This window comes from Bombus pascuorum, chromosome 3 (assembly GCF_905332965.1).
Source record: "Bombus pascuorum chromosome 3, iyBomPasc1.1, whole genome shotgun sequence".
NCBI classification, from domain to species: Eukaryota; Metazoa; Arthropoda; class Insecta; order Hymenoptera; family Apidae; genus Bombus; species Bombus pascuorum.
The window spans coordinates 17,948,698-17,974,057 of NC_083490.1; the positions used below are offsets into that span (position 1 = coordinate 17,948,698).

General features: G+C 39.7%; 1 protein-coding gene and 1 long non-coding RNA gene across 2 annotated transcripts in view; one reads left to right on the forward strand and one right to left on the reverse strand.

Moving 5' to 3' along the window:
• Nucleotides 1-25,360, forward strand: part of LOC132905659 (hormone receptor 4-like) — a 157,856-nt gene that overhangs the window by 25,332 nt on the left and 107,164 nt on the right. The gene's annotated exons all lie outside the window — the stretch shown is intronic.
• On the reverse strand, nt 13,023-14,251 carry LOC132905050 (uncharacterized). The gene is made up of 2 exons (XR_009657727.1): nt 13,662-14,251; nt 13,023-13,131 (listed from the first exon to the last, which is right to left on the reverse strand). It is a non-coding gene; the product is annotated as an uncharacterized LOC132905050 (long non-coding RNA).

The window sequence follows — 25,360 nt, forward strand, 5'->3', positions numbered from 1 at the left end:
CGTATAACAATGCTTACGCAAGCTACACGAGCTAAAGCAATTAATTGGGTTAACAGGTGCGAGATCCGAGTTGATGTTTCTTGCGTTTTCATTTGCGTCTGACGATTGAGAATGCACAGAGTATCGAAAAACGAACATCTAAGCAGTTTCATAGTACATGAAACTATTCTGTAAGCGAGCAGGGGACGATTCCTTATCAAAAAAATAATGTAAAAGATAAAAAATATCTGATATAATTTTCAAAATACCTAACGTAATTGGTCATGTAATCGAACACGACCAATATCGCCGGATTCCTGGATATTTGCAAAATATGAATACTTTCATCGAAACTATTGACACCACTTGACTGGGCATCATATCCATCACTAATTAACACGGAAATCGCGTTCAACGTTGTCTGCCGCTTTTAATTTATTATTGACGGCTATTAGTACCTACTCCGACGGGTTATTTTGAACATAAATGATGGAAACGTGTTCGTAGATGTTCCAAATTAAATGCATTTTATACTCACGTCGAATATTAAATAAACATTAACGAACAGTTTTTTCTTGTCACTTTCGATTTAACAGAATATTTTATGTACCTTGTCACACCGTTTCTTTTATCAAACAGCTATTTTAGATCTTTCGGTTAAAGCGTATTAAATACTTGATTTATCTATTATTTATATCAGATTGATCGCGTTTTCCTACTCTTCGATCTTCACTGTTCCTCTCTTGAAGATTTTTCCTGCGGCCAAATCAGCCATGAACATCGTGGAATACATTATTGACACCGCAGAAATATCGAACGATCGAAGAAAGGAGAACATCGCACCGCATCGGTGGCCGCGCGTGGTCGATAGATCTCATATAATTTTTCGTATCTCGGAAGAGTTCTCCGTTCTCGACGCGCGGTTCTAACTATGTTGCACAACCGTTCTCATAACTGGTCGAGCATAACTTCGAACGAGATCCAATCCTGGCTAATTTTATCCTAGGCTTGGAACCTAGCTGGTTCCATCGTCTGTTTGTTGGCTAGATCGTGTAAGTTAATACTGCCACTGCAATAAACTTTCTCCCCGAGGACGATTCACTTACTAGTCGGAGGACACCTTACTAGTCTGAATTCTACGTGCGTCGTCCAATAGAATCGTTCGCTTCAAAGTAGAAGGATCTTTCTTCCTTTTTTTTCATCAGGGAATTATCATTTGTGTTGTCACATTTCTTTGATCTTTTGCGTATGGATTACCCAAATTTAAGAAAAGCATGAAACAATCGTTGATATGTATGATTTTTTGTTTATAAAAATTCGAGGTACGCATCAGGATCGAAAAGACGATAGTTCACATACTTAAGTTTAACAAACGATGTTTAACATTGAGTAACTCAAGATTGTAGCGTTGTTTATGACTGTTTATTTGAATGCGCTGTTATAACGTTTGAAGTACATATGACGATTCTACAGTCCAGATCATAGAACGCCGAAGACAAACTCTTTTCTTCAGACTTCTATTTTCATCGCACGCTTTAATGTAACGATTAATGAAGTTAACGAGCTGCGTTAAGTGGCTTTGACGGAAATATCGAGGTCTTGAATAGTTCTAACACCAGCATCGAAATAATTTTCTGTGAAATGACTCTCAGAAATGACTCGAGTATGATGTCCAACACGAAACGTGGCTGAGATGCGAAGTTTGGCAAATGTAATAGTTAACGAGAAGCACAGGTTTTTTCCAAGTCCGTTAACTTTATACCGTGCAAGTTTTGTTTTGAACTTAGGAAGTTCTTAATGTTTGGCGTTTAGGGAAAGGAATTATTTCCTCTTCTTTGTCCTTTTTTCCCGACAGTCTTGTAAAATAATATGGAGAACAAGAAACATGGAAAAATCGATCCTAACGAGCTGTCATAGATATATTAAATATATTATAGAGAACCGCGATTTAGGAGAAACCATTGAGTTTTCATAGTTAATAACTGTATTTATAAAGTACAATTGATATACTATTAGAAGGAAAAGAGACAGAAGAATAAAACAGTCGAAAAATACAACTATCCTTTGTTTCATTGGTGTCATTTTCGGCTCTGGGAATGTTGTCTGTGTAATGTTGAAAAATTCGATGCGAAGTTCACCGCATTAAAACACGAGGTTTACCGCCGCAATTTCGGCTCAGGAAGAGAACCAATCGCGGCAGTTCTTTTTTCGCAGTCATCGTCTCGGTAGCTAAATTAGTTTTATGTGAGCGTAGGAAAGAGAAATAAAAAAAGAAAGAAGAGGGGGATCCGTTCGAAATGGAGGATAAAAGCGTGCTAGCCGTTTGAAATGTGCGGTTGCCGTACACTCCTAGTCTGTCACCTGCGATTCGTTTCTTCGAACTCGGTCATCGGAACTTAGCTAGGAACGTTAATAAATATTAAATAACAATTTTCCTTAATATTATAAAGACATTGGAGAAGAAGGGAAAATGTTAGTCTTGTACATATAAATAATTTTTTAATTGTAATTTTCTTCCTTATCTGTTACACTTCCTTTATGAGATATATTCGATCTTTCGAAGAAGCATCAGACACTGCGATCTTAGGGTTTCTGTAATTCGTAAATTGTTATTTTCTTTTCAAATCCACGCCGCTGTCGGTCTATTTACACGGCAAGCGTAGGCGTATATCGATTTATATTTCATTAATAATAAAGATGCGATGAATGAGACGGGTGACGTTCAGACCTTATATAACCACGAGGTCACTGACCCTGATACACTTTCTCCAACGAGAAGTTATCTGCCATAAATACAGATAAATATTCGTATCGTTTGACAAACGAAAGACAGTCAGCGTGATAAGACATTTGTTATCTCTATCTCCTTCTTCCTTATTATAGAATGCGTAGGCGTAGGCATCTTAAATATACGGATGTAATTTTGGAAACTTCTGATGTGATCTACAAGACCGGTTGTCAAAATGGCATTACGCGCATGTTTTTGTATCATTATAGAGATAACAAAGTTGAATAGAGTAAGATAATGTCATTTCTGGCATTAGTTTTTACTAGATGTTACAGTGTAAATATTAAACTAAATAACTTCATTCCTTTCCCATAGTCGCCGTTGCAGTGCTCTAGTGGAATATGTACAGAGATTAGTGTCAGGAAGAAGAGGTTTTACAGCAAATAAACTAGCTATACTAATTGTATATGTAGTTTCTAGCATGCCGTATTGTATTACCTACTACTACATAGTACTAGTAAGAATATAAATATATAATGAGAAAAGTAATCATAAGAGCCAAACCTAAACGTTTGCGATCAATGAAACGCCAAACCCTCGTATAAACTAGTGAGCTTGACGAAATCGCTGTTACGCTCGTCACTTTCGTCTCTTCCTCGATCGACGTGTTCTCTCGTGTCCGCGATCGCACTACGGAACGTTGCGTATCACTCACGCCGGATAAAATTACACCGTGGGAGCGATGACTCGGGCATAAAAATACATCGAAATGCAACTCTGGTCCGCGTGTATTCGTGCGCGTATCTCGAGACAGGGTCTCGACGGGCGAAAACACGCGGCGACGCACGCGAAACGCACGCGCTGCCTGAATGGAACGTAATAGAATTTACGAGTCGAGGAATCGACTGCGGGCCAACTGCGCGGCTACCGATCGGGGAAAACGAAAATTTCCGTAGGGTCGTTCGATACGAACCGACACCGTGCATTTCGTGGACAACTTGGTGATAAAGGGACTATCGGTGATCGTGGCTGATGTTGGGAGGTAAACGATGTAGGCTTTAGAAATGATTTTGTGAATATTGTGAAATTGTATTGCACGTGAAATACAGTTACCGGGAAGTTTCACAATGACAATGGTAGGTATATTAACCTATTAACATATTGGGCATTGAAGTTAACTTCCATTTTGTTCATATTTTTATTCCTGTTTGTAAATTTATGTTATAAATCTTATCATGTGTTTATGTATCGTCGACCTGATTTTACATGTGACAAGATTTAGGAAAACGTGGCGAATAGACTTTGCTTGCTTTATCACTTTACTGACAGTTAAGAATTCTTATATCCATTGAACATTCAAATTGCTTTGTTATACTGTTTTTATCTCTAATACTTATAATAACTTGTACTCTCAAATCCCGGAGACGTTTAGTGCTGTCAACAGTGAACGACGTTGATGCGTACGAAAATTCACGGAAAAGAATCGCGCGATGAGCAGCAAGTACCGCAATGGTAACAGGCTGAGTTTCGTCTCGATGCGAGAAGCAAATGAGTATTCGGCATTAAAAGCAGGGTCATTGACTGGTGGCGGTGGTTATACATACAGACGTATCCACCTCGCGTATCCACGCGGTCACACTGGAGGGGCCGTTTTTACTCGTGGGAGTTATTAAAAGCCGAAGCAAATGGCGAGAAAAAGCGACCGGTTTAAAAAAGGAGCCGAACGTTACCGTCTTTCTGCCGAGTGTCGGGGCTCTTCGCTCTGAAACTCACGGAAACCTACCCTACCTGAAAGGAAAAAGGAAACGCGTCTCTTATGCTTCGGTCGTAGCTGCCGTGTCGCGTCGGATGATTCCTCCTGCGAACGAAGAGAGAATAATTGGAACATTGTTTCGAGGAAGTTAAAGCTTGGCGTTGGTTTGCCAATCGTGTAGCTCGGTCGCTGTGCGATAATCGTGGCGTATTAGACCCGATGCAGACGAGCGGTTTGCGACAAATCGCCGCAGCGACAGCGTGTTGGAAGAACAAGGCAATACATGCATATACATATGTATCCTTTCTTTGTGAAATAGGAAAACTTTATTTCTCTGTTCTTCCAACGTCGCCGATTTGCCGCAAACCGTTCGTCCGAAGCAAGCCTCAAGTTGTTTAAAAAATGATCGGGGCGTCTTTTATATTTACCATTTTAGATTATTTGCTATGTTATTTACAACTGATGATTAAACTAAAAAACATTATTTATTCGAATTATTACCTTTTATTCGTATATCAAATAAAGTTTGTTCGAAGCTGGTGTCCGACTCGGATCCCAGATATACGCAATGAGCGCGTTAATGCACTCTCTCTTTGATCGTGAAATTGGGCAAACCTTAACCTTTAAATGGAACGACTATGAATGTCGGGAATGTAGTGCAACAACCTTGCCAATGGAGGGAATTTAATCTCAACCACGCTTTCCTTCCTGTCGGATAACAGACTCGGCAGGGAAAGAAAGAGAGAGAGGTACTTGACAATAGACCTCGCTGTTGCGGTCAGCTGACTGTTCCATTAAAAAAAAAAAAAAAAAAAAAAAAAAAAAAAAAAGAAAAAAGATAATCCTACCCCAGCGGTGATAAGAGAGTAGCTTCGTTTGCCTGTTTCTAGACAATGAATTTTATTCCAATTCGATGGTATCCGATTAAACATTTTCACTCACGCCCTTTATTATATTTACTTTCACGCGCTTTCAGAAAGATTAATTTTTTAAAAATATATGATTATGTTTGCGATACCATAACGTTTTTGCATTTTATGCATGACGAAAGTCAATAGCCACTCTTTCTTCCTCGATTGAAACAAGCGTAAGGTGCTCTAAAAATTACAAAACCCCGATGCAAATTACATGCGTTCACCGATGCTTTACGAGCTTGGAAGCTTTGCAGGGCTTCTGAAGTGCAACGACACTGCGTTGCCAGTCACCGCGACCTCCTTCTTCTCTTTATACGACACGAAATTTCTTTAAATCCGTACTGTATTTTGCATTGTTATTTAGCTGCTGGCAGACTTTTCAATCCAGGAAGAGTTTCTTAACAGATAGGTAACTTTTAAAATATATACACGAGCTTGGAGGACTAAATTAAACGAAGCGCGTAAGCATATGCTGCCAACAGTATGCACAGAAAGAAAAGTCGCTCGAAAGGATTAGTCAATTCAGATCTCAGTGATTTGTAACATGTCCCAATCTTGTTGAAATATCAAAATAATAATGAAGAAGAAAGGAAAAATAGTTAATGCTTTATAACTGCTGCCATTTTTACAAGGTGTACAGAAAGAAAGAATGTCAACACGATCTTTCCGATACTTGTACGTCGTCGTTCGAAGATGGACGCAGATAACACAATGTTACGTCGACAGCTATATTAAATGTTCTGTTGCATTTTCATGACGCGTAATGAATCGTTGCTAGCGGGTTAACTTCGGGCAACTTTCACCGCCGCAGGACCACAATAAGTTATGCATTTTTCGCGTGCGATCATGGTATCACCAGGAACGAGAGCTGCCTGTATGGTCTGATACGTGACGACTTTGCGGCTTGCGTAACCACCTATGGTTCATGCACCTTGCCCTGTCGAGGCAACGGCCTGCCGCTTCTTCAACGTTCTTCTTCCGCGTTTTCCTACTAGCTCGAGTGTGTAAAACGTTAGTCGAGGGCATATAGCGCAAAACTAGAATAAAAATTAGTAAAAGATTTATCAGGTAAAAGATAATAATGTAATAAAAGCGGCAAGAGTTTGGTTGTTCGCTAAAAATGCCAACAGATTGCGTTTTACAGACCAGCCCCAAGAGATCAACGAAGGTCCCTGTATCGGTATTAACAATTTTATTCTCTCCCTTTTTCCTAAAAACTCACGGGAATATTCTGCTAATTGCTTGGGGCGTTTGCATGGTTTGGATATGCGATCCAGAGCGGACTACCAATGTTCAAGAATACAGTATCAAGTAGTTCATATGAACGAATACATCGTTCACGAATAACTCCTTTCGCAAGGAAAGCGCTTCTCTATCTTCATTTTTATTTCCTCAATTTTTCTTCGATCCTGTCAAGATTCAATTTAAGAAGGTCTTAAGAGACAAGATTTTATGAGACATTTGATACTGACGAACATTTCAAACTAATATTACGAAAAATACCTATAACTCTATTGTTAGGGCAAATTAAAAAAAGTATGGCTATTAGAGTTATTTATTAATGGCCGAGGTTAATCTTTATTGCTCTTTTAATCGATTTGGAAGAAAACATCAAGGACGTAATTGATATTAAAAGATTTGCAAACAGGAACTATCGAAAGTATGGTTTCAGCCATTTTGGAATATATTTGGAATTGAAAAATACTATTATTACACACTTCGCAATAAGATAGAAATCTATGTTTGTATCCTTTCGATTCTTCTGAAAATCATTGATTTATTTAGCGGTGATCTCTATCTTTGTTCCATCTTGTCTCTGATGTTTATGTAAAGAATATTGCAGAACAGAGGATCGATCTTCCTCATCAAAATGTTTCGTGATCTGGCAGCTACGATGAGGATCATGGCATTCGTGATTCGTGGCATAGAGGACAAAGTACAAAAGAAGGATAGCAAACCACAGGATGTCTCTTTCACACTCTCTTCATTTTCATCTTTATATACATGTATGTATGTATGTGTGTAGATTTGCTTTAGTAAATACATCATCAGTGTAACTTTGGATTTTTTATATAATAATGAGCAGACAGTGAGTGGATAGAAAAAACAATAATACTCTGAAACTAATGATATTTAGACCTATGTTCACTAGGATATTATTCAAAATTTCTCAAATTTCATCAATCGTCAACAAGATCGATCAGTTACGTAAAATAAAGTACTGCGATCTTCTCTTCTCTTGGTTTGCTTTGCTTAACGGTTATGCGTGCACGCGAACAAATCGTGAATAGGTCTTAGCGTGCAATTGCATACGCTCTCGGACGCACAGGATGAGTGCGTGCGTCGCACGTACGTCTATACTTGTGCATAGGCGCTAGCGCGGGCGCGCGCGCGCGAGCAGACACCGTGTAGAGTGTAGAGTGTAGAGTGTAGAAGGTGCCGTGTCACGTCACCGACGAGCCAGGACGTCGCGTCGTAACAGTAGGTCAGCAGTGAAAGTGGCTAGGCAGCGAGATGATTGCAATTGCACCGCAACCGGGGGAGTTTAGCGGCACGCTTCCTGGTGTCAACCGACTACCGGCATGTCGCGATTACTCTCGGATAATCGCCGATTCTTTGTCCGGGAAATTGCTTTCTAAACGCTCCTTCCGACGCTCTGCCTTTCTGACCCGGGTTATTGAACGTTCTCTACGAGTTCCACTTTTCACGGATTATAATTTGCCAGGATATGCTTCTGCAAGTTTCGAATTACGAAATTACGAATTACTATCGTGTACTTGTTTGTTTATCTTTAGTTTTCATTTTTATACTAAGTTACATAATTTACTTTCAATATTATTTCAATATTATTAGTTACCGAGGATACTACCAATTCTTTTAATCTAAGTCGAAAGCTGAAATTACCTGGGGTATTTATTATAGTAAGAAGACCTGAAGTGTTCTCAAGCATCTGATCTTTGATGGGCCGGACGTCGGCATGCGAGGGTTAACCTATTCAACCTGCTACGCAGAAACATTTCAATCGGCTGTCGAATCGTTAAGAACAAGAAACTATTACTGTTAAAAAGAGGTCGCAACGAGCTACGCCGTAAATCATAAACCTAAGCGTTTTATTCATGCACGGTCGTATGTATAGGAGCGAGTGCGTAAATAAGAAGAAAGTACAAAGTCAATTCTCGGATCGTTAATCATGCCGCGCCCAACTATAGGAGCTCGTGACCGATGACAAATCTAATGAAGAATGTAAGTACACAAAGCAGTGTGCTTAAGCGAACGGTGGTCACCGTTACGGAGAAACAGTGTATACGATTCGAGGATACCATGAACAGATGTTTCTTCGTTCTGTACGTGCGGCTTCATAATTCATTCTCACCTAAGGCTTCCTAATCCTCGGTTCCGCCGGGAACTAGTTCGAAAAATAGTCTCAACGGCGGAAAAGAAACGATATAGGAAGGAACCTCCTTCGTAATACGAATTCTTTTCTCTTTTTTAAGCAACTGGTTTCTCCTTCGAATTTGTGGTTCGCTTTTCACATAGGTGACTTTGCTCAATCTTCGATGAGAGTCGCGGATAGCTGAGACGCAGGCGTATTTTAGAAACCGGTAACCGGAACATGGACTGGCTTTAAAATTTTTCAGTTTTTAGCGTTGTCTAAAAGTGTGACAAAGAGTAATTAAATAATAGATAATCTTTTGAGATTGAAAGGTCAATTTTCAATGGCAAAAAGATCATTACCTGCCATAGTTCTCATTTCAGGATCATATTAATACAAAGAAATTTTTATAAACATAACGTCAATTATGTCAATTTATACAATTTATAGAATAATGCGGTCAACTCTGCGATTTTTTCACGTGTACACAATGGTGGACGGAATTATTTAGTAGCTTATCGTCTGTCAGCTATGACCACGGCCCGATACCGATTCCTCAAACATTTGCGTGTAATCGTATCGATCTTCTATTTGCTTTGCCGGATAAACGTAACCTGACTATGAATATGTGTAACTATGCTCGTCGATGGCTTTAGGAGGAACTTCGAAATTCACCGACCGATCCAAGTAAACTATTATGTTCGGCGTTCGGCGGACCGCAGGAAGTTGTAATTCCCGTGGAATATTGACGATGGAGGATCTTGATTTACCACTGCCGCTAACTTGTGAAAGATCTAATTACGTTATGCTTTAAGATTATCATAATACCTGTCAATCAATTGGTGTTGTAGTAACTTATAATAAGAATATTAGAACAATTATTTCAGATTCCAAGTATTATGTTAACTTCAAAATAGAATCAATAAAATGAAATCTGTTTACATCGCAAATTTTACTCCTCTCGATACGCCAATCAACATTTAATAATATGTTACGAACAACTAACGAATTCCAGAATTACAAATAAGACAGAAAATAGTATTCCCGACACAAATTACATTACCGTCTAACACCATTGCATTAAAACGTTCATAACAAGCCGATGCAAAAATAATATTCATTATCAAAGCGCTTCTGTGCTTGAAACGTTCTTCGAATTGCTACTGGGAAATGGAAACAGTGATCACGATAGAGGAAATTCGTAATTACAAAGAATCTAACTTCAGAAGATAACGTGACTGGCGTGTAGCAAACAAATGGAAAGGAAGCGAAAGAAAGATTGTACGATACGGTCATTCACCATGTTACTAGGTTAATGGCAACGACAAATGAGAGCTTTGTCGATAGGTATACGTGATGTCATACGTGTAACTGCTTAAGTATGTTCATTTCTATTTCCATTCATACGTCCAACTGATATTACTGATAATACTAGATTGTTTCTGATTTTTTTTAATCCACTATTTTCTTCCTGTTTTTCTTTTTAATAGACACATGGATTTTGAATATAATTCTCGCAATGTTGAAGTATCACAATGTATAACGATAGCAAATAACTTTTTTGATTCTTCGTTCCTTTTCTTATTTCGATTGTTTCGTAGAGGTAACGTATCTTACTTAGCATATAATAGGAAATGAATTTCTAGGTTTTTTAATTGATTGAATTTTTGGAAGTTGAATGTTGAACAAGTGAATCTTTTTTAAGTATAGTAATTTAAAATCTAATGAAATAAAATTATCCTTTTCTTCTTTTTTTCTTTTTTTTTTTTTTAAGAGAAATCGTAAAATATCGTAACATTTTATAATGTGAAAACGATAATCATCCGGCTGTGAAATTAAAAGTTCTTCTTTTTTCCTTGAACGATGAAACACAACAAGAAAAATATTAAATCGACTTTTTCACGTTTAAAATTTCACAAATTTTTACTCGCATTCATGTTTAATTCATGCTTTCATTAATTCAAACGAGCGTAAAGCCAGGACAAAGAGAAATAATTCTCAAACTTCTAGAAAGCTAATGCAATAATAATTTTGTATTTTGAAGAGTAAAAACAGCATTAAAGCAATTTCAATAATTTCAAAAAAACCTTCTTTTTTCTTTCTTTAATCAAGTTTATTTAACTTTAAAACACAGATTATTATGATAAACAAATAATTTTTCAAAAGAGAAGTTCTTATTCTCTGACTGAGCAAAATTCGTTTAAGACTTCCAACGATGTGCAAAATATTTTTTGTCTTCTTAGTTTTTGTTAATACAAGTAGGTAAAACGAATAGGCAATATACCGAATTCATCACAAATAATAAACTTATACACAAATAATAAACAAATAATATATCGAAGTAACAATGATCGTTAAACGAGTATCTACATTAATATCACAATTACTTTATACAGAACTCCAATAGAGGCAACGTATGCCCCAATATTCAAGTGTCTTGGCACTCGTAAATCAAGGAACGTCGCACAAGTGCACCACATGTACGATTACACTCGATGTAAGAGTACATACATTTGGTGTGTCTGCAATCATATATCCCGGCCCACCGACATCGGTCGTAATGTCTCATCAATGTTGCACGGGCAGCCAGTCTGCTACGTGTTCCTCGTTCTCCTTGGTATAAGGATCGAGCGTTTTCGCAAGACGTTACTACGTTTCGCCATAGTACAAAAATCGTTTCCGGAATAATCGATCGAATATTTCAAACTTTTTCGACAACCTTTTGTTAACCTCTTGCCTTACAACGCTGACGATGAGTCATATTCGTGACAAAGATTATACATAGTTGCAATTTATCAAAGATAGGTTATATCCATGACATAATTTAGTTTGAATCTTAACTTGAGTTCCGATGCTTTATACTGAAGTTAAATACTGTAAAATAAAAATTTGTTGCGCGAGGTTAATTACAAATTTCCTATTGTCATTAAGATGCGACTAATTTTTTGTATTATATGTATTATATTACGTATTATGTTACATATTTACATATATCATACTATAAAAATTAATCTAATATAAATTTTAGTATTTTTCTAAGTTTTCCGATAATTGGAGATGCTGAAATATCGAAATCCTTGAAATCCTCTACTGGGTTGCGGTAATTAAATAAAAATTCAGGATTCTTTCACTTCCCTTAGCGACAAGTGGCCTGTATCGAAGAATAAACCTCGAATTAAATACCTGGTAAAGGAATCATAATTCATAATGTTACGGTTCAAGATAACTATGGAAATACTAAACTAGAATTTTTGTGAATAGTAGTTTACAGTAGAACAGTAAAACGGAGTAGGTCTACCGCGTAAATTGCAGCGTGCATCGAACAGAATTCCGACTCGATGAGATCAATTTTGGTGGCCAGTGAATCATCGCGGCCGATTGGCAGTGTGTCAAAAGTTTGCATAATCAGTACCGAGAATAAATGAACGACACGAGGCTAGATAAGCGCCGGGACGCGGAAACGCGTTTACATGAAATTAGTAGCGCGCCTGCTAAACATACCATTAGCTTTTTAAATAAATGTTATCATTATCGATGTGCATTCAAGATGAATCGAGACAAATCTTGGTTGTGAATAAGTCGAAAGGCGTGTTGTCTCATACGAAACGAGATAATTTTCATGAAAGCAATTCGGAATAGATAGGAAAATTTTATTTATTTAAAAGGAGAAGTTCCAAGAAGAAAATGAAAGAAAAATACAAAACGCAAGCCACGAGTGATTACACAATGATCAATGATATTCAAAAGATAGAAATAACGAATATTGCTTACATAATATATTGCCAAAATAACGAATAATTTACTTAGTGATTATATTTCATGGAATCGTAAATGGTAAACGTTAAATCGTACCCATTTAATGTACTTGCCTTCTGAACGCGAACACCAAATGGAGAAAGGGCGACGCCGTTTCAAAACGGGACCGTCCAAATCAAGCATAAATTTTAGCTCGTCAATTAATGAAAGTTAACACGAAGTAAAGAAAGGGTAGAGAGGAGTAGTGCACGAGCACTCCATGCATCCCTTTTCTGGTCTTTCTGAATGTTTGTTCATTTTTTCCGCTCAGTGCTTGCTCCCTGTGTCTCCCTTCTCCGACCTCTAGCCCCTCTATCCCTTCTACCGTAACCTCCCGCTCCTTCCTTGGGCCGGAGTAAGGACGGGCATTGACCTCCACGCGGTGTATGGAGCGCTGCACCGAAATACATCGTTGTTGCTCGCACATGCGTCGCCTCTCTCGACTTCTCGCTCTATCTCTGTCTCTCTCTCTCTCACTCGTTTTACTCTGTCGCTCGCAGCCGTGTATATAGTGTATAGTGTGTATATGGTACACCGCCTCTCTCGCGTTCCTTCTTTCTACCACCCCGGGCTTCGTCTCCCTTTCGCTCTCTCTAGGGATACATGGAAAAACCACGAAGGGCGTGAACACGCCGAAACCGGATTCCTAATAATAATAATAATAATAATAATAACAACAATAATAATAATAATAATAAAATAATAGTGACGTGTCTGGGTCCTTTCTAAGCGGAGTCGGTGTACACTTGTTTCACCATTCCGGCTATGACTATTTTTAGCGCCCACAAACATTTCGGCCAGTGAAAATATAAAACGGAACGCGAATACTTCTCTCCTCGGCGGACAAGGATCGACGCGAAAGGTTTCTCGTAATAGCGGTCAGGGTGACTCGAGTTTCGCGCCATGTAAACACGTTGCCAGCGTGAAAATGACCGGAACGCTTGTGACATGATGACGTTTCACGTTCACTTTGTGGCTGTCAGTTACGAAACACGCGGTGGTCTTCGTTCCTGGGAAGCAAGGAACACGACATTTCGGACCTACGCCAACAAAACGCACCGTGTCTACGGTACAAATGGTAAAAAAAATAAAAAAGAGAAATGATAGTTGGCTCTTAACTTATGTAGACAGAAATATTTCACTTGGTCAGGTTTCGTGCATTCGTTAAAAGAGCGTTACGAGTTCGGCAGCTGCTGGAGCGGGTGGGTACAACAATCGTTGCATTATGGACGCCGCGACTACCGAAAGGCCGGGTTCAACGGCCTTTCGATGCACTCCGAAACTCCTTTCCTTCCGCTCCTTCGCCCTCCTTCTACGATCGATAAAGCCTGACCGTGAAAACGCGACGAATGTGCACGACGACGCGACGTCCAGTCGATTCTCAGACCCCCCCTCTTCCTACACCGCCCTTCCTCGTTCTCGTTCCCACTTGCGCACGCCACGTTTCTAACCTTCTTGTTCACTCGTTCTCTCTTTAACCTCCTCGTTTTCCGTCTATCTGTCACTGTTTTACTCGCACGTGCGCCGTGTGCCGGCTTTCGCCGACAACTGACAGCCGTTCGGCCATCTCCGGTGATTCTCGTCGGTTTTTGGCTGTGCAGCCGGTGTAACATCGCTGCAACGTGGTTTCGCGAGTGTCAATTGAAATTTTTTCTTGATTATCACTTTTCAACGAAAATTACCGTTGCTATTGGACAGCCAAACTGATTCTTGAATATCATCAATCGACGTGAATCAAGGGAAAGAAACAGGCGATTGAACCAGCCAATTCGTGTGTATATAGGGAGTGTGTTGACGGACGCGGCAGGCAACGAGGTGGACTGGGACAGGTCAAGGACCTGGACTGTAACGATACAAGAGCAAATCTTACACACTAATGAGTTGTAGACAGGAATGGCGTTTCATCGTGTCATTGACGTTTGCTCAAAAGGGTTGCTTTTTACACGAATCTGTAATGACACTGTCGAGATATACCAAACAGTAGGCGTGTCAAACAGTGAAAAGTTACATTGCGAAGCTGCTATTGTATAATTCTCGATATATATATACGTATGTATAATCCTGAAGCAGGTGTATTTTATATCAAGTAACAATAAAAAGGAATGAATTACCCGATCCCCCTTTATCAGTGTTATCGTATGTCTAATAAAAATAATTTATTGCGTTATCGATCATGTATCATCGTCAAGCATCTCTTGTCAACCTGAAAGTATACCATGTAATATTCGTTGGTTCGTCGTGCGACACGCATTAAGTTTTAAACGGTCATCGTATATTCGATAGAAAATGAATTAATCAAGTCCGTTATCTTTTGTTTTGCATTTGATTGTTCCATATTTGATATATTATGTATGTATCATTATATATATTATGTACCAGATCTTACCACATAATGCGAGAATCGTTTCCGTGTCAGGTTAGGGCAGCACAATTCGAATAATGCTTATAATTGCCCGATTGTGTAGCCGCTTGACTCCAATAATTTTTGTCAGAGCTAAAAGGGGAAGTCCGTTTGAGGGGGTTTTATACAATACATAGTGGCTCTTTATCAGCCTGCCACGATCTTCAGAAGTATGTATTTCGTAACCACCAATATAATTATTGTTCTCTATACATCCGCGATGCAATCGATGCAATCAATGCATCACAACATCTAACGATTCTCTTACATCGCATGCTTTTCTGCGCAATTTAAATGTGCGTCGTACGTTACCGTATTGCGAATTGGTTTATTCCGTCGTACGTAACATCAGTTTTTTCGTACAAATATATCCTCCTTACTCGGCTACTTTTTGTGTTTGCTGTGTAGAAAGCTTCATTGAGGCAGTTTGACCAAGGTTTTTAATAAAATTTTGCAAACATTTTGACAATATCACACCAAAATTCTGAAACTACGATACCGACAATGCATGATAAATCAACGAGGCTGTCTCAGCCGATTGTCAGTTTTTTGGCGAGATCAAAGGTGTCTCGCAGTTCCAGCTAGGTACAGACAGTGCGATGCATGCCTCCCAAGGCAGCATCGCGGTACTACCTTGAATTCTTTGTACATAGCTTAGAATATCTCCACGCTGAGGAAATAATGTACAACTTTCTATTGATGTTTTAATAAGTACCGATTTACCGTACGTATAAACTAATTTAATTTCGTCGTCCGTAATAAAGTCATATGTCACAACGAAATCTATTCAAAAGCTCGTTAACTGCGCCCCAGACCGATGACGCCATTTGGGATTCCAAATAGTTTTTATCGAGCGAAAGCAAATTCTGATCATCTCACAGCAAGATGACGTGTGTATCTCATAGTATTTTCACCTAAAAATGATATCATCCTTGAAACTCGAAAAAATTATGGTCGTCCCAAAGCCCGAAAATGGTCCACTAGTAATTGAAAAAAGTCTGGTATAGAAACATATGGACAACAGATAATGTATACGACTTGCATCGTGATGCACACGTGTGCACGTGTTGCGTGTCTTATCTCCATTTGAGAATCGTTACGAATATCGTACTTGCCAGTCTATCGTTTCTTCCATGCACTCTGTGGCCTACGCCACGCTACGCGGTCTAGGCTAGATTCTTGCGTAGAGCAAAGCGAGAGAATCGCGCCACAAACCGTGACTGTAACAGAGATAGCTAGCGTTGAAGCAGTGGGGAGGGAGAGAGATTCAGCTCCATCTGGTGGAGGTGCATGGCGATATTGGCTCACCGTGTATACGTACACGGATCGGCATGGGTGTGTGGCCCATGTGCACACGAGTCCGTATGTCGGTGTACGTGCGTTCCACAGCGTAGACGGGTCGTTGACCCCATGGCGTACTCTGCGCTACACGTATTCCAAACTATACAAAACACAACGTGTCTCGGTAACGCTTTACAGACCGTTTCGAATTTAATCTGACGCTAGTGCGGTGTGCATGCGCAATCGCGTGGTCGCCACGGAGGAGCACGCTTGTCTAGCGGTGTCTAAGGGAAGAGGAGAGAGAGATAGGACTGAGAGAAAGAAGGGAAAAAAGAAGAGAGATTTAAGACGCGAGGGGCGAGAGAGACGATCGATCGGTTACAAAGCGACCGTAAGATAGTGGGATTGGCTCTTGACTCTCGAGTACGGAATGGTTCCAAGTTGTATCTCACGCAGGCCAATTCGTGGATTCGTTCGCCGGTTTCCTGATCGGAGAATGGACATTAACTATTTACTCTTTACATGCTGCGCGGTACTGATTAGCGAGAGGACACGATCATAGTGGGGTGACGAATATCGACGTCTTATTGCAATTGTGTTATATATAAGACACTAACTAGTTTCAATTCCTCCTTGTCGTTTGGCAATTTATAATAGTAACGAGAAATTCGTTTACAAAGGACATAATGAATTCAATGATAAGTAAAAGAGATAAGAGATAAGTCGAATCTGATGTCGTAAGTGTTTTAAAACAATTGCATACATAAGTATAGCGCGGAACTGGAAAGAAGACTGGCGTAAGGAATGCGGTTCTGGTTGGTTATTTTGTACGGATTCAACACGGTAGGCAAAGATAATCACGCCTATTGGCCGAAAGTGTTACGTATATAAATAAAACAAAATAGCAATGCGTGATGACGAACGATACAAAAAAGTATACCTCTCTTGCTCTTAATCATCTTTCGAGTTCTGCACTTTTAACTGTTAGTCAGTTAATACGTTCAAATATGTACCTATTTAGAATTTATGAGTACTTGCCACCTAATAAATACTTAATAGATAAAAGTGTTCAGAATGGAATGAAAAACAGGAAGATATGCTGATTTCCAGTTAATTTTGACATTTAGTAACTACAGGTTCGTTGGAGATATGGGAAATAGATTAGAGAAACGATAAATGAGAGAAATGCTCAATTTAACACTGGTGAAATGCGAAATAATCAACACCGAAGTAAATGAAATATTCCGGTACGTATTGTTTCGTCGTATTTTATGCAATAGCAAATATTGCTACAAAGAAGGGTGATAGTTGAATGTTTACGAGTTCAACATTTATATGTGAAACAGATGTTTAAAAAATTTGAGTAATATTTGAAGCAACAATCTATGAAGTCTTTTCACTAAAAATATTTCTTTCGATAAGGTATATTTTTGTTTCAAATTATCTAAGCTTCTCCTAACCTGTCTTTTTTTCATCAAATCGTAACGGTGGTTTCAAGTCCTCTGCCCTGTATACGTAGACGCGGAAATGAGAGCATTTAGGCACTAATCAGTCGCACGTGACTTTCTCTGGCTCGCGCACGACAGTTTCATACGGCAGAGGCCACTGACGCTCGCTTTCTATAATTAATCCTAAAACCGTTCGAACTACGAGGCACGCGTGTCAGTTTCTTATCTCGAATCTGATTAAGCGACAGAAACGTTACGTTTTCGTCACCCCTTTCTACGTGTCGTTCTTTCGTGAATATGTAAATCCGTGTTTGACCGATATTCGATTAAATCATCGTTCCTTTTTAATCCTTTAATTGATAAAGGTAGCTATTGTCAAGTGAATGATATACATGATTTTCAAATGATGTACATACACGAGTTTCCGATCAAACATATTTTTATACATTACGAGGATATAATAATCATATGTTTTATATTAAATTCTATGTTATAATGTGGGTGGTTGCCTTTAAAATAATTCCCTTTCCCTTAATTTTTATAGTCACCTTTAGGAAGAAACAGCTTAATTAAAATATCGAGGACTAAGCTCACTATGAAACAAAAGTTCTGTGATAAAATAATGCTCAACCACATAACAACAACATAATGAGACAATAAAGCGTTGCAAAAATACAGTGCACAACAATAACAATAAAGAGACAGCCGACATAACGACCAAGTTAAATTTACGAAGAAAAATCGAAGACGAGGCGAATTCGTTTCACCCACACTGTCTCGGATATTATCCGTGCAAAAATAGAGTTCTAATTCCGCGCAAAGTCACGAGTCATTAGTAACGGGACAATGCCGGGAAGTGTAAAAATTCGTGTGACCGTGGAACCAGAAATTCCTTGAGACACCGTTATTAATAGAACCCGTCGACGCGCCAAAACCATGCTGGAGAAGAGATAAGTCCTGTCGCGTTGGATGAAAGCGGCTGCATTTCAATTTTCACCGTGACATCGGCCTCGACTCGATAACGAGTCATGTATGCCGGGCAAACTGATGCTGAAGACAGATGTAACCATCGTGCTTTAATGCTAGGTTTATCGTGCTTTTCACCGATGGGCAAGACTTCCTCTTGTTTTCTGTACAAAGTAGGGTTTTCGTGAGATTATTGTGAGATTTCCGTACAATTAATTTGCATATCGGAACATCATACCGTCTGATTGATATGAAAAAAGATATTATCAAAAACGATTTATCTCCTTATTGCTGCAGGTACGCAATTAAGTCGGCGTTTTACTGCAACGAAGCGGGAATACCTTGAAATCGGTATCTTTTGTTTTTCTGTCTTGACACTTTGTTTCTTAGAAATTCGATAATATCGATGACGATCATTACGAGAAGTTCTTGAAATTTAATTTTTTATGGCGTGTATAAATTTAACAAAGGGATGAAAAGATATAAGACAATTAGATTCACAAAAATTTTTTTAAATGCATTCGATGATTTGACTTTTAAATATTTTTGAGTATTTAATAAACAACTTTCAGAACCATCGTATCTACATGTAAACTATTTACGCATTTATCCCTACTTAGACTTGCACGCTCATATAAAATTGGCTGGCTATTAACTTTATTGCAATTTTCGTTATTCAATATTTTGGCTTCATTTCAATAAATTTATCAAAAATTGGAAAAAGAAAAATAATAGAAATTTTCTTATTATGACTTAATCTCGTGCGTTTGAGTTGCTATCAAAGTAAAATGATTACGGTCACGGATGAAACAATTACTCTGAACCATTCTGTCGTTTACGAACGCGAGATAGTGTAAGAGCTATCGGGGAATACGTGTCAAAGGCCGGCCCTGACCGGTAGCACAGTGGCGTGCGGACAATCGTTGGCGTGTACATAGCAGAAATTGACGGTTAAGAAAGCCAGGCTAAATCATATCCTGTCATAATTGCTCGTAGTTTAACCTAATTCCTACCAGACGACCTACGCGACTACCTACCGACCGGCAGATTTCTCAACGAACTTCGAACCCTTCCTTTAACCCCTTCAACGTCGTCTGTACGCTTGGCTAGTGGTCGTTTGAAATAGATGTGTTTATCGATTAGGATACAAAACGCGAAGGTCTTTGAAATGTTCCAAATTATATTTTATTGTTATAAATAAATCTTGTTTTTAATTAAATTCATAAATGATTCCTGACGTTGATAAATTTGTAAGGTATTGAGATACTAAATTGCGCTTTCTACTTTGGCTCTTTCTTTGTTATGAAATGAACAATTTTTAGGATCTTCTTTGACCGTGTTTATCATTTTTGGTGCATTACTTTCATGTAATTCTTCAACTTGAAGAGTTGAAAGTGGTAAAGTACATTCAAATTTTCGGTGTCCGGGGGTTAATTCGTCGACTTACGTTTGGTAAAATAACCTCGGGTCGTCTCGAATATAGGTTATGCTTTAGGTATCGATTTTCGAATACGCTCGTCATCGAGGCATATTTTGGAAGTACGAAAGATGCGCTGACCCTCGGCGCCTATCAAACTTTCATACCCTTCTTCCTCTTTTTCCTCTTCTCCGGCGTGTTCTCGAGCGGTTCGAACGGAGAGTGACAATCGAACTGCGGAACAATGGCACTGATTAAAAAAAAAAAAAGAAGGAGGGTCTAGTCCTTGAATGCAGTTGGTCGCAGGGTAGGTTGTTAGGTTGCCAAGCGACAAACCGTACGTTGACCTACCCCATCGTTCGGGGCCGAGTGTAACGTGTACATCAGCCTGGCACACGTTGTCATGGATACTGCGTAGCCCCATAACTGGAAATCATCTTCTTCGATATGGAAATGGTCGACGAGTGTTTTTAAATGTTGGGAAAACGGAGAAGTATCAGCGTTTTTGAACAGAATCAGCCGTATAATTTTCTAGGTGGCGCGTCTCCGTTGCGTCGAGATGAGAAACGATACTCTACGAGGTTGAAGATTGGATATTACGAGAAAGAAGAGTGGCTTAGTTTCGTAGTTCGATTGATAAATTGGTACTGTGAGGATACAAGGTCTGAGATGGACTAATTTGTAATTCCCAATACATATAAAGATCTCCACTTCTACCATTTCCTCATTGTTCCACTGTCAACGGCTACTCATTGAACGTTGAAAAATCACGATACTATCTCGATACCAAATGAAGATCGGTAGCATGTCATCCGAGACAAATGAGTCCTAAATTAATTACGCGTAAAGGGGAATTTTTCGGCAGATTTAACTTTTCTTAATTTAATCTTCTCGTCGAGAAACCGTTCATTGTCCGAGTTTTCGACCTGAAATTATCCTTACTGTGTAGGGGTAGCCCCGTCCAGCCAAACACGTAAATATATGTAACTCCGTTCGTATATTGTATAATGCGACAGACTACCGGTCCGCCAGTCGTAAAACGGGTGCAGCGGCATTCCGCGTGCCGCTACTGTCGGCTGTTTTCGTTCCGGCATAAGATGCCGCGGAACGAGAAGAAGGTGTCGGTCGTTATGACATTGTCTGACCTACAGGTCAGAAGTAGCGCTCTGTTTTGCGAATTCGCCTACGGTGTGGGTCGATTTATTCCCTCGTTTATCAGCAGATTGATACTTTTCCTTCCTCTTTCCATCTATGAATGGTTCGCGAACGACTTGAGTCAGGAATGCAGATGAGTTGATTTTTCGATACTTGGATATCGTAAAGAGAAATATTCAAAGAACATTATTTTCTCTGATTAACTCCTTCTAGATTAGTCTTACAAACATGATTTTTAGGGATGGTAAATTCATGAAGTATGTTTCATTTGCGCTGTCAATATAGCAACACGATCATCTAATTGTACGAAACAATATTACAACATTATCACACGCTTTCACGATATATCGACTTGTTGCGTATTTCACATTCTGATTGCAATCTATGGAGAAGGAACGTCTGCAACCACCGAAGGACAGACGTTAATTGCGAATACTAATTTCCTTAGCGGCTTTTTGCCGGCAACCTATTCCCTCGGTTTGAAATTCAATTTATTCACGATGATTTCTATCTATTGAGACAAAGAAACCCTTTCTCCCTTTAACATTTTAATCTTGTGTCCAAATCAAACGTTTAAAAAACGATTTATTATATTTGTCGCAACTTATTTTACATGGATTACACAATAATCCATTTTATATAGGTATGTATAATTCTGAAACGAATTTAATGTAAAATATGGTTCATCGACAATGTGAATTTTTCTCAGAATTTATCTGTTTTTCTTCACAACGTATACTGAAATCCAGCGTAACACTAGATCCATGTATAAAAACAAAATAAAAAAAACGAACAATACCGTTAATTGTAAATAATAAATCAGATCAGATAGTAGAAAATACTTGTCGAATAACCTTGTCAACAAAATTCCTATATTGGCTTCCTTACACCGACTGCATTTCCCATATAGAAAATCTAAAAGCCAAAGAAGCCAATATATTTGAAAATAGCAAAAAGAAGGAACAAGACGCAGACGAAGAAGCAGCAAGCAAGTAACCAGTCGATAGCCTGCGCGATACGTTGCACCAGGAGACCGAAAGGCGTTTGGTAGTTGGAGTTGGTCGGGGTTCGTTGAACCCAGGAGCAATGGGGTCTTAAGGGAGGGCCGAAGTTCACGAAGCTTCTTGAGAGCATAGTCCCGATTCATTAACGGCGACCACGTTCATACGTGTCTCTGGCAGTAGCGCGGCACTGGTGGGCGGGGTGTGTACACGGCGTACCGTTTTGAGGGTCACGTTCACAGCGCAGCATCCCCCGTGACGGCGTCGCCGATTCGGTGGTTGCGCGAGGTCCGGGCCGTAAGGGGTGTGAGGGACTGGCGAACTTGCTGGCGCGATCCTCTAGGCCAGAGGGTTGGCGAGGTGGCCGGGAGAGACGAGCTGCCAGGCCAGAGGAGAACGAACTGCAAAAGCAACGGTTTGGCGACGGGTAGGGTGGAGGCGAAGGGGTGGAGATGCACAGCTGAGCCGCCGGTCGATGCAACTGCACGCGAACCCCTCCGATACACACACAAACACACAGAGCCGATTTGCTCTCGCATCCCCGTCTTTTGCTCTCTCACACTCTCTTCTCCTCTTCGTTCGATCCTCGAAACCCCCAACCTACGGCTCCTCCTCTCTCTCCCCCTCCCCTCTCTCTCTCTCTCGCTCCCTTCCTCCCTCTCTCGCGCGCGCGCGCGTTACCCCTCCATTCTCTCCGCCACCCTCGGTCAATGACCTCCGCGAGGTAACGCACCAACGATTCCCATTCTCTCGCGTCCTCTTTCTCTCTCCAGCCCTCGCTCCCTCTTTCTCGCTCCGCCTCCGAGCCATCCTCCCTCCCGACTTCGCTCTTCGTTCTGTTCCTTTCGGCGCTCTGCAGTTTGTTTACATCGGTGCAGGACTTTTAATCGCGATCGATTCTTGCGTCCCGTCACTGGAATTCGCGTACGCAAATCACGAGCCACGACAACGATCATGACGACGACGAGCACGATTGCCATCGCGATCTTCTTCGTTGACGTTGAATGACAAAGAGAGGGTGATTCGACCCCGATTTGACTAATCATTACCAGTGCCACCTCGCAGTCTCCGACTTCCAACGGTCGCGACGACCACAGTAAGGGAATCGACGATCGCGTCGGCATTCTCGGGAAAGGGACGGTGAAGGAACGGAAGCAGAACGAGGCTGGATCTACCGGCCGCCAGGGACAATGCGTTGCTCCTTAAAGTTCTAGTTCGACAACCTGCGTCGTTGAAGTTCCGACAGAGAAGCTCGCACTGCATGCTGCACGTTGCATTTTGGATCCTTACGTCGTCGAGGTATGGTGAGAAGCTATTCCGATCGTAGGGATTAATTGCTTTTCTGTCGAGATATCGCGAAAAAGAACTGGTAGAGACGACGCAATAGGGCTTGAATAGATAACGCTGCATGCGGTGCTGATGGCAAGTTGCTCTTCTCTCGATGATTTGTGTCAATAGGCATTACAGTAGTTTATTAACCCTTTCGACTCTATGGACGTCTATGTACATTAAGTAAAATCTATTCTCTTGGTCTATGAAGGCGTACATATATGCGCTGGGAAAAATTCCATCACTGTAGTTTATATAACACTTGCGCGTGTTTAACGAAGTTTGTTCACTTATTCATGATTATTATTTCAATTCGGCAGAAACGTGCATCGTGGTTAAATCTTCTTTGTAATTAAAAAGTGAAATGTATTTTTATTAAGGCTTTCTGGATTTCTAGAATGAAGTGGCTCTTTTATACCCTTCATTCGCTAAGATACAAAAGATACGTATTTAGTTAATTACTTTGGAAAATATCTTTCGTGTACTTTTTCACGATATCTTCGGAAATAATAAGCTTTTAACTTGGAAAGGACAACTTCGTAAGAATATTAAAGTTTCATGTAAAAGGCGAAGTTTCTTTCCTTTTTGTTCGTTTAGTCTTTGTATAAGTCTACGCTTTCACGTGTTGCCGTTTTGCATTTAGTGAAATTGAGTTGTTACGCAACTGAACTTGCTTACTAAAGAAGCTATTAACGAAATGCAATTTTTGTTTAGTTTTTATTATACATTCATCACCGTAAGTGATGTCTGTTTTCCAGAATCATTGTCATTCGCAACGTCTCTTGTTTGTTAGCATCTAGAAAAGAAATCTCACGAAATTGACTTGAAATCTATTTGAGTTTAAAAAATATGACGGTATTTGTATAAGTTGAAGAGAAATCTCGAGTACCTTTTAAACTCGAAGATAAACTATTTCGCTACAAATGAAAACGTTTGTTTTATTATATAAGTTGTATATCAATGTGTTTCATAACATTATTGTTTGATGAATTTCTTAAAAGATTGTTACAATCTGCGAATCGACATGTTTGATCATTTCTTCTTCAAAAGTAGATAATGATTATTATCACACGCAATACACTTTTTCAACGTTTCTTAATTGTAATATATTAGAAAACCTAAATGATTATTATCCTCGGTAAAATCGATCAATTTGACTTATGAATTTGATTCACGGATACGTTTTCCGATCACTATGGCTCGCAATTCGATGATCTCTGAATAAAAGAAACGAGAACTAACGAAGGAAATAGATCCAAAAGAGTCCTTCCTATCGCGTGCTTTAAATTGTCGAAACGAAGGGGAAGGAAAAGGAAGACCTTCAAAAGCCGGTCGAAAATAAGGCGTCCACAGGATTATGGTCCCTAGTTAAAGATTCGAGTCTCCGCATCGACGTCAATTTGTCAAAAGTGTTTATTCGTTTCCCTGGTCGAAACACAATGGCGGGTGATCAAAATCATAAATACGTCTTTTCATCGAAACGCACAAGTCAATGACGAACCATTTTCTTTCTCCATCTCTCTTTCTCGATGTCATTCGCGTTTCTCAGTCCCTTTTATGCGACTCTTTCCTCGACTGTGTTTCTCGAGATCGAAATACAGTGGCTAAGGGCGGTCGAGTCGACTACGTTAGAAAAGCTCGATTGATGCCAGGAAAGGTATCCCCGGAGGACATGTCGATTTCGATGTCTTCCTTCGTAAGCTCACCTCCGCCGCTAGTTTTCTCTTCTTTCTTTGCGTTCAACCGTTTGTTCAAGCCGTGATCGAAACACCGATCCATTCCACACAATCCGCTATCTTCGATGAATTATTCGTTCGTCC